The sequence below is a fragment of the Nyctereutes procyonoides genome, unplaced genomic scaffold, assembly GCF_905146905.1.
Source record: "Nyctereutes procyonoides isolate TBG_1078 unplaced genomic scaffold, NYPRO_anot_genome, whole genome shotgun sequence".
Lineage (NCBI taxonomy): Eukaryota > Metazoa > Chordata > Mammalia > Carnivora > Canidae > Nyctereutes > Nyctereutes procyonoides.
The window spans coordinates 83,432,539-83,442,620 of NW_026575146.1; positions in this window are offsets into that span (position 1 = coordinate 83,432,539).

Genomic DNA, 10,082 nt, shown 5'->3' on the forward strand with positions numbered 1-10,082 from the left:
ACTTAGAACAGCGCCTGGCCCGGAGCACAGGCCTCTGAAGGTCTGCCCCGAGCTACCGTCTTCCGCCGAGGCCTCGGGGACCTGGCCTGACCGTGAGGAGGCCCCCGTGGGTGTCCCGCACGCGTGCGGGGGCCACTCCTGGCCTCATGCTCCACCTGCAGCCTCCAAACCTCCACCAGCGGCTCGGATGTCGCTGACCCGCATCCCAGGTATCAACACCGGCTGCACCTGCTCGCCTGAATGACGCTTGAGGTCTCAGGAGCGGAGCCTGCCAGGCTCCCAGGTTCATGCCTCGGCCCTCCTTTCCAGACCGCGCGGGCGCTGCTGTGGCCACGGCGCCCTGCCACCCCGGTGTCGCCTCCACCACTTCCTCCCTCCGGAGGTGACCACTCTTCCATCACAATCTCTCCATCTCTTAACAAGATGTTTCTGCCTCTGGGTTTTGACTCATCAGTGCTACCAGCTAAGCCTTTGGTTGGTGACTTCCTGCCCACCCCACCCCCATGTGGGGAGGGTGGAAGGTGTGGGTGAAATTGGATGGAATCAGACTCACACCAAACCCCTCCTGATATAATGACACGGCTCCCCCTCCTTGGCCTCAGCTTCCACGTCAGTAAACGAGAACAGCAGTACCCACCCCATAAGGTTGTGAGGAACAAGTGGATTAATTCCCGTGGAGGCCTTGGAGCTGGGCCTTGGCCGTCATGGGAGGGGCACGTGTTGGCTCTTGCTGTTGTTACGATTATCACTATCATCACTTTTGGTTTCTCTATTAGTTAGCTTTGTACTCTCAGTCACAGATCTCCATGTCTCCCTCTGGCCTTCCCCCCCCCTCCCCTTGGCCTAGGCCCGTGGGCCTGGCGGCTGTGAGCCTCTGAGGACCGACCACAGCTCGGGTGGGTGCCCAGCAGGCTGGCGCTGAGAAAGATCCAGACATCTGCCTGGTTGGAGCCACCGTGATTCTGAGGACCTGCCACAGCAGAGGACCCGATTCCCTGACTCTCCGTAGGCTTTCCCCCACCAACTTTGAATTAGGAGAACTTTTTCTTTTTTTGTGTGTGTGTGTTTTTTTTTTAAAGATTTTATTTATTTATTTGAGAGAGAGACAGGGACAGTGTGGAGGGAGGGACAGAGTGGGAGGGAGAGGGACAAGCAGACTCCCCGCTGAGTGCAGAGCTGGGACCCTGAGATCATGACCTGAGCAGAAATCAGGAGTCAGACGCTTCACCTTCACCGACTGAGCCCCCCAGCACCCCCATCATCTAGATTCCACAACCAACATTTTTCTCCATTTGCTTTATCACATACTCCTCAGGCCGTCCTCTACTCATTCATCAAAACACGTGATCTCTTTGTTGATTCAAGTGAAGTATCTTGAATCAGCACAAGTACCTCCTAAATATTTCAGCATGCACGTCACTAATTGGAATTCAATGTCTCCCCGTTCTTTTTCCGAGGTAAAATTTGCACACGATGGAATGTGCTTCTCTTAAACCTTAAACTCAGCAGTTGCTGAGTTTTGACTGGCTCACGTGTGTCCTACGAACCCCCTCAAGGAAAGAACACTTCCATCACCCCTCAAAGTTACCCCACTGGGTAATCCTCGCCCCATTCCCAAAGGCAATCATGGTTCTGATATTTTTATACCTTCACTGTTAAATTATCAGGGTTGGTGACATGTACGTTCTGGGAGTGATTGTATGAGTTGGTGGCTAGAGTTTAAAAAAATAATAATTACTGTGCCCTTCTGAAGAATGCGGGAACCATAATCAGCATTATGATGCCAGCAGTGACTGGGCCTGGAGGGGATGAGGGGCCCCTCCAGCTGATGGACAGGACCATCCATGCCTGGTGAGCGCAGTAGCCTGAGCATGGCATGGGCCAGGCTGTTGAAGTTCCTGTGCCACCCTGGGGGTATCAATCCCGAAGGTCACTGTTGGCTGCAAGTAAGGGAAAAAGAGATTCCAAATATCTAAAAAAAAAAGGCCTTTGTTATTTTACAAAACAACAAATCTCACCAAGATGGGGAGGTAGTGGTCAGCGCATCAACTGCTCAATGGTGTTCTCGTGGACTAAGATTTCTTGGCATGTTGGCAGTGTCATCCCTCAAGGTGGCTAATGGCTGCCGCAGCTCCGGCCATCATTTCCTACAGATCCAAAACATTATAACCTTACGGTTCCTTTTGGTAAAATCCTCCTCTGCCCATCCCCCCCCCCATATTTTAAGTGACCTCTCTGATTTTGCTCTCGGTACTTATAGGCTCTTCTAAGTGCCGGTAGAAGAAATTGCAGAGAGATAAGTACAAAAATGATCTTTCTTTGCAGCTGCAGAAAATCAGACGCTCCTCAGCATCATCAAACTCCTGCAAATATTCTTTGTAGGCCATAGGGACTTCAGAGATTGATATGTCTTGGGAAAGCAAGCTCCAACCTTCCAAAATCCATAATTCTGATCTGTCTTACTTAATAATGTATTGCCCTGGGAATAATACTTAAATCGACATGAAATATTCTGAAAAGGCTAAATATTTACAAATCTCTTCTTTGTTAAACCAGAAGAGTGTGATTAGCACCCACTTTCTCCCACACAGATGGAGGGGAAAGCCAGACACACAGTCTGTCATGATTCTGCTTCAGATGAAGAGTTTGAGGAAGTGGAATCCTAGGTCAGTTAGTGCCTCCTCATGTGGCCGTACTTCCTGCGGGAGTCAGAAAAGGGAAATTTCTCTCCCTTGCATTACTTTTTAAGAGCAAAACCATTTTTATCCTCAGAAATTTCTACTAACCACTTCCCAGCAGATTTATCCTCCCATGTAGGGGAGTAAGTCTGCTGGGAAGTGGTTAGTCAGAGCTTCTTCTAGAACCAGTCACCGCTCAGGACACTAGAGAACTATGAGGGCCTTAGATGCTTTCCCTGAACACATGGACGAAGTTGATAAACAAGCTAATAAAATCCAGGCACAGCCTACCAAGAAGAGGGAAGGAAAAGGGATTTGCTTATGAACAATGCAGATTCCCAGTTCCTACTGCTGGTTGCATGGCTGCTTCTGCAGTCACCCCACCTCTGGCCGCAGGCTCCTGATTCTGCTTTTTTTTTGCTTCAGGTTGAGCGAGGCCCAAACACTAAGGCCACGTAGAAAAAGAGCCTCGAGATGGGGGCGTGGCTTCTGAATGAGGGAAGGGCCTGCCCACATCCCTCAAGGGGAAAGTACTTAAGCATGACCGAGGCCCAGCTTTCAGGCTTTGTTATCAAGTAGTCCATTGACTGCTACCGAAACCTAGACCAGCTTAAGCACAAAGGGAACTTATTGGGTCTTATAATGGAAAAGTCCAGGGGGAGTTTGGATTTCAGGTTTGGCTGAATCCAGGTGCTCAGTCAGTTCACTCGGGACTGTGCATCTCTCCTTCTTTTACCTTTCCTTCCTTCCATCTGGATTTCATCTTCAGGCAGGTCCTCTCCTTCCCCAGCAGCTCCAACCTTGCAGCCTAGCGGCTAAGCAATCACGGTGGAACAAATCTTAGCTCCCAATAGCGCCAGCAGAGTCCTGCAGCTGCCTCTCATTGGCTTTACCCGGATGATGGGCTCATTCCCAGAGTTGGGGAATGGTGTTGCCACAAACAAATTATGCAGGCAGAGAAGGGAAGGATGGGACATAGATCTCTTACATACAGACAGAGAGCCCCTGGGAGCACCAACCTATCCTGTTGCATCCCGAAAGGGAAGTATAGTTGCTAATGGGTGATAAGGGGCTAAATTAGCTGGGAGTGGTCAGGGAAGGCATCTTGGAAGAGGTGCCATTGGAAGCAGAGCCCTGAGGGATAAAAGACAATGTTCCAGGCAGAGGGACCTGCAAAAGCAAAAGACCTGTGGCAAATCCACGGGTAATGGGTGAGTGGAAGGATGAATGAATGAATGAATGAATGCTGATAGGCAGGGCCTGCACGCTGAAGCCCCGTCTTCCTGCTCAGAAGGAGCCCGTGAGCCTGGTGGTAAAGGGGGGAGCTGGGGTCCGACCGCAGCTATTGCAGGGGAAGTAGCCCCAGTGGAGAAAAGGAAGAGCCTGGAGGAGAAGTTGACAGTGAACCTTGGAGACCACGACCCACATCCCTCCCTCCACTGCAGAGGCTCCTGGGGCTGCCCAGAGCCCAGTCTCCTCCCTCTCCCCAGCCTCTCCCCTCCCTCTCTGCCTTCTCTTCTCACTACCTTTTCTCAGTTCCTCAAACACACCTAACTTGCTCCCATCTTGAGGCCTTTGTGTTTGCTATTCCTTCCGGCTGAAACACCCTTCCCCGAGGACTTTGCGAGCCTGGCTCTTCCTTGGCCCTCAGGTTGCAGCCAAGCCCCCTCCTGCGAGCAGCCCTCCCTGGACCACCCCAACCGAGTTACCTGCCTCCTGCCCCACAACCCCTTCCCAGTCATGCGCCCAGCTTGACTTCCTTTCCCTGAGGCTTTGAGGCTGCTGCGGTCACCCCAGTGCCCAGCACAAACCCCGGCACAGAAGTTCGCTCTCCCCTCCCTGAGCATCTGCTCAGGGCCTCAAGGTTCAGCAATGCTCCATGTCTGCTCTTTCCAGGGTGATCGTCTGTCTCTGTGCCTCGGTTTCCAGTGGACATAACAGTAGACACCGCGTCTGAAGACGACCTATCTCAGGCACGCTCAGCACCCAGGGGGAGCTCGGCTCACAGAGGTGCCCCACAGGGGGCAGCCACTTTAGTATCATTCTTACCACCCCAGGGCTGTCATGAGGTCTTTGGAGGGGAGCCGGGCACAGTGGTTACCTGTAGATGACCACCCAGTGTGCAGATTCCAGCCACGGCTGGGACCTCCTGGCCCTGTGACCCTGTCCAAGTGATCTCTCTTTTCTGGAGCCGTTTCTCTCTGGAAAACAAGGCTCAATGCAGCACCACCACGCTTCTCTGCTCCCCGTCATGGGAGCACACGCAAACGGACCCACACAGCTGTGCTGCAGGTGGAACGAACTCATGCAGAAAGAAGTGTCTAGGGCAGGCCTCCAGGCAGCAAACGGAAAGTGATTTACGATGTCGTTTGTTCAGCCAGCTACAACCTAGAGAGGTTTCTTGGCAGGACATGTGACTCCACCCATGGCCTGGGTCTGGCTTTATCACCAGTCCTCCTCCAAGGCTTACCTCCCTTCTTAAGGGCCTGCTAGGGGCTGTCCCCTGCACAGAGGGAGCATCAGAACTGCAAGCATCAGCCCCATGATGCTCCCTGCCCTGCTCATGCTGTCACCAGGTGGGGGCAGCTAGATTGAAAAAGGTCCCACAACTCTGGGATGAACATTTATAACTAGAGACATTGTGGGGGTGGGGTGGGGGGAGGGGTAGACCAGAACAGGAAGTTCCACGGCCCCCAAGCCAGACACCTTCCTATTCTATTATCTATCTATCTATCTATCTATCTATCTATCTATCTATCTATCTATCATCTCTCATCTCTCAGAGCTCCGTGGACTTAACCGTTTGGTCCCTGGGTCTTGGGAAAGCTAGGTTGTTTCTTTTAAGACTTTGGTTGTTTTGTTTTGTTTGAGAAACTGGTAAAGTGTGCAACAAAAATATAAAGTCTGATGCACTGTTCTTGCCTTTGAAAAAAATTGCAAGTAAGGACATGGACAACAAAACAAATCTACTAGATGAAAAAGCATTGCTGTATGATAAAAAAAATTAAATTAAAAAAAAAAAACGGGCAAAGACCTGAACAGACATCTCAGCAAAGAAAATATGCAGATGACAAATAACCATGTAGAAAGATGTTCAACATCATACGTCATCAGGGAAAGGTCAGTCCGAGATACTATTAGAATGGTCAAACTCCAAAACACTTGACATCACCAAATGCTGGTGAGGATGTGAAGCACCAGAAACTCATTCATCGCTGGTGGGAATGCAAAATGGTACAGCCACTTTGGTTTTGTTTTGTTTTGTTTTTTAATTATTCTACAAATATTTATTGAGTACATACTATACATCAGACATATTTTAAGTATGTTTTCTTTGTTTAAAAGTGACTTTGCCAAAAAAATAAATAAAAAAAATAAAAGTGACTTTGTTTCCAAAAATCATCTCACAGGGTAACTGTATACAACTGAAGTGGCTTAGTGAGGTGCAAATGCACTTTCAATTGCATCCTTACTTATTTTTTAAAATTTTTTGTTTGAATTCAATTTGCCAACATATAGTATAACATCCAATGCTCATCCCCTCAGTGCCCTCAGTGCCATCACCCAGTCACCCCAACCCCCCACCCACCTCCCCTTCTGCAACCCTTTGTTTCCCAGAGTTAGGAGTCGCTCATGGTCTGTCTCCCTCTCTAACTTTTCCCCACTCAGTTCCCTCCTTTCCCTTATAATCCCTTTCACTATTTCTTAGTTTCCACATATGAGTGAAACCATATGATGATTGTCCTTCTCTGTTGGCTTATTTCACTTAACACCCTCCAGTTCCATCCACGTCGGAGCAAATGGTACCCACCATTCGTCCTTTCTGATGGCTAATATTCCAGTTATATGTAGACCCCCATCTTCCTTATCCATCATCTGTCAATGGATATCGTGGCTCCTTCCGCAGTTTGGCTGTTGTGGACATTGCTGCTGTGAACACTGGGGGGGCAGGTGTCCCGCCCTTTCACTACATCTGTATCTTTGGGGTAAATACCCAATAGTGTGACAGCTGGGTCATAGGGTAGCTCTATTTTTAACTTCCTGAGGGACCTCCGCACTGTTTTCCAGAGTGGCTGGTAGTTTGTAGTTTCTAACACAACTAAACCCGCTCCTACGGGATGATCCAGCAATGGCACTCCTTGGTGTTCACCCGAAGGAGGTCCCCACAAAAACCTGCGCTGATGTTTATGACAGCTTTATTTGTAATTCCCAAACTTGGAAACAACCAAGATGTTGTTCAGTAGGTGAGTGGCTATGTAAACTGTGGCACATCCAGGCAGTGGAATATTATGCAGGGCTGAAAAGCAGAGCACGGAAGCTTTTTAGGGCAGAAACTATCTGTATGATATGATGCAGATGGGTGTATGTCATGCATTTGTACAAAGCCATAGAATGTGCAGCACCAAGAGTGAACTGTAATGCAAACTACGTACTTTGGGTAATAAAGATGTGTCATTGCAGGTTCGATTGTGATACATGGACTCTGGAGGGAGATGTTAATCACAGGGAGGCTGTGTCTGTGAGAGGAGGAGGGATTTTATGGGGCAATCTGTACTTTTCACCCAATTTTTTTTTGCAAACCTAAAATGGCTTTAAAAAATAAAATTAAAAATAAAAAATAAAAAATAATAAAATTTATTATTATTATTATTATTATTATTATTAATTATTATTATTTAAAAGCATTGCTTTCAATCCCAATGGTTTTCAAGCTTTCTGGACTCTAAAAAGTCACCTTACATCACAAGTCAAGATGAACACATGATCACAACCGAAGCTTCCCAAAACAATACTTCCTGACAGCCCAAGACAAATTCTGATACTCTGAAATTTTTCTTCTCCTCAACTCAATTTAAAAGATGTTTATCATGACCTTCTAAATTGATCTCATGAACCACAAATGAGTCACTACTCACAGTCTGCAAAGCTTTAATTACAGGCAAGAAGAGGATGTTTTTAACACAGGAAAAAGTGGGAGAGTTGTACCCAAGGAATATTCCTTCATGCTGGTTACATTTTGCTCGGTGAAAACATCATAGTTTTGTTTTTTAAAAAATCTGCAACGGACAGATGAGAGGGTGCCATGGATAGGCACAGGTAGGGGGAGCTATTTCTGTGGGATTAATTCCATTCATTCACTCGTTCAGCAAACCTGTGCTGGGTGCTGGGGTGTCGGCTGCAGTGGGCGGCTGGAGCTGGCTCCACCAGCTGGCGGGAGTCAGTTGTTAAAATGTTCAGGAATTTTGGTTGAAGTCACATTGGTGGCTTGAGACTGGCCACACTAATCATCAAGAGCCGTCAATCGGTGCCCCCCTACACACACACCTTACCCCTCTGAAAATTAATAAAGGGAAACTTCACTGAAGTCCATGGGGAGGCCGGAAGGGGAGGCTGTACCACTCAGTGTCAATTATAGGAAGAATTGTCCGTTACAGACCCCAAGCAAGAATCCCCAAGGGGAAGAATGACCAGTCAGAGGCCCTAAGAGGAGAAGATGTACATTGGATCTTCTGCAACAAATTGACAACCCAGGGACGCCTGGGTGGCTCAGTGGTTGAGCGTCTGCCTTCAGCTCAGGTCATGATCCCAGGGTCTTGGGATCAAGTCCTGCATCCGGGTCCCTACGGGAATCCTGCTTCTCCCTCTGCCTGTGTCTCTGCCTTCTCTTTGTGTCTCTCATAACTAAATAAATAAAATAAATCTGAAAAAAAAATTGACAACTCAGCCAATGAGCAACCACCATCAGCCTGCACTCTTGCTTTGCTCCAATGGACTTTCATTCAGAACAACTGCTCCCAACCTCCTCCTTCTCTGTAAAATAATATTCCTCTCCTGTGTTCTCTGGACCTGCCTGTAGTTTTGCCATTGTTTTCATAGTCTAAATTGCAATCGGCTCCCAAATAAATTCATTTTTCCTGATAAAATAACTGACTTTTACTTTTGATGTTAACACCCCATAGCTGCTTGTTAAACACTCGTGCGCACATTACTGGTCAGTTCCCTGCACTGAGTTTATGTTGGTTTTTTTTTTAAGATTTTATTTACTCATTCATGATAGACACAGAGAAGAGAGAGAGAGAGAGAGAGAGAGAGAGAGAGAGGCAGAGACACAGGCAGAGGGAGAAGCAGGCTCCATGCCAGGAGCCCAAAGTGGGACTCGATCCCAGGACTCCAGGATCGTGCCCTGGGCCAAAGGCAGGCACTGAACCGCCGAGCCACCCAGGGATCCCCTCTTTTTTTTTTTTTTTAAGATTTTATTTATTTTTGTGGGAGTCACAGAGAGAGAGGCAGAGACACAGGCAGAGGGAGAAGCAAGCTCCATGCAGGGGGGCGGATGTAGAACTCGATCCCAGGACCCCGGGATCACGCCCTGAGCCGAAGGCAGATGCTCAACTGCTGAGCCACCCAGATGTCCCCAGAGTTTACGTTCTTCAGGGGAGTGAACCGTTTACTGAAGTAACCGCAAAAGTAAACGTAAACACGTAAATGCTGTGAAGTAAACACAGGAATCCATGAGAGCCTATGATGCAGGGGGCTCCAAGAAGACTTTTCTGGGGACACGAAATTTGAGCAGAGACTTGGAGGATGCGAGGAAGAGTGTTTAATTAGATGATGCAGGGAAGAGTGTTTCAGGGAGAAGGAATGGCATGTGCAAAAGCCTTGTGCCAAGAGGGAAAAGGGCGAGCCTGAGCCTGTAGCCGGAGTGGAGAGCAAGTGGAAGCAGGGTAGGAGCCGGGGAGATGGGGGTGCAGGTGCAGGTGCCGGGCCAAGCAGGGCCTGCAGCGGGGCGGGGCGTTTGGGTTGCATCCCAGGCACAAGTCACGCAGGGCTACTCCCACGGTGCAGGGGGCAGGGGGGGATGTTCTTGGGAATGCCTTCTTTCACACTTTCTCCCAGCACATCCCGGGGCTAGATTTACGACACAGATTGTACACAGCTGCGGGCAGAGAAGGCAACTCTGCTTCTTCTGCACGTGCCTCTTGGTAACGACGGAGACTTGGGTTTTCAAAGCCAGCCCCTGGCAGGTCCGTGTGACCACGATGAGAAAAAGCAGACCTGGGGAGCTCGGCGTTTCTCTGGCACGGTGGGGAAAGCGTTGGCCTGATGTGACTTAGCAATGATGGCGAAAGGAGCTCAGCGGCCCACACAGGGACTATATTTTGAGGGCAGCCCGAACAGCCCACGGGCAGCAGCAGGGGGAGCAACCAGGGGTGACGATGGGGAAGACGCAGGGCGCACACAGCTGCTTGGGCGCTGCTGCTCTTGGCGCTGAGGGTGGAGGGAGAGGGGGGCGGTTTCCTTATGACACTGTGGTTAGGACAGTCATAAAGGGGCAGCTAGCCTGTACCAGTGCCCTCGGGATGGGACCTTTCCCTCTCCCTCTCTTGGGGCGTCCTCTCAGTC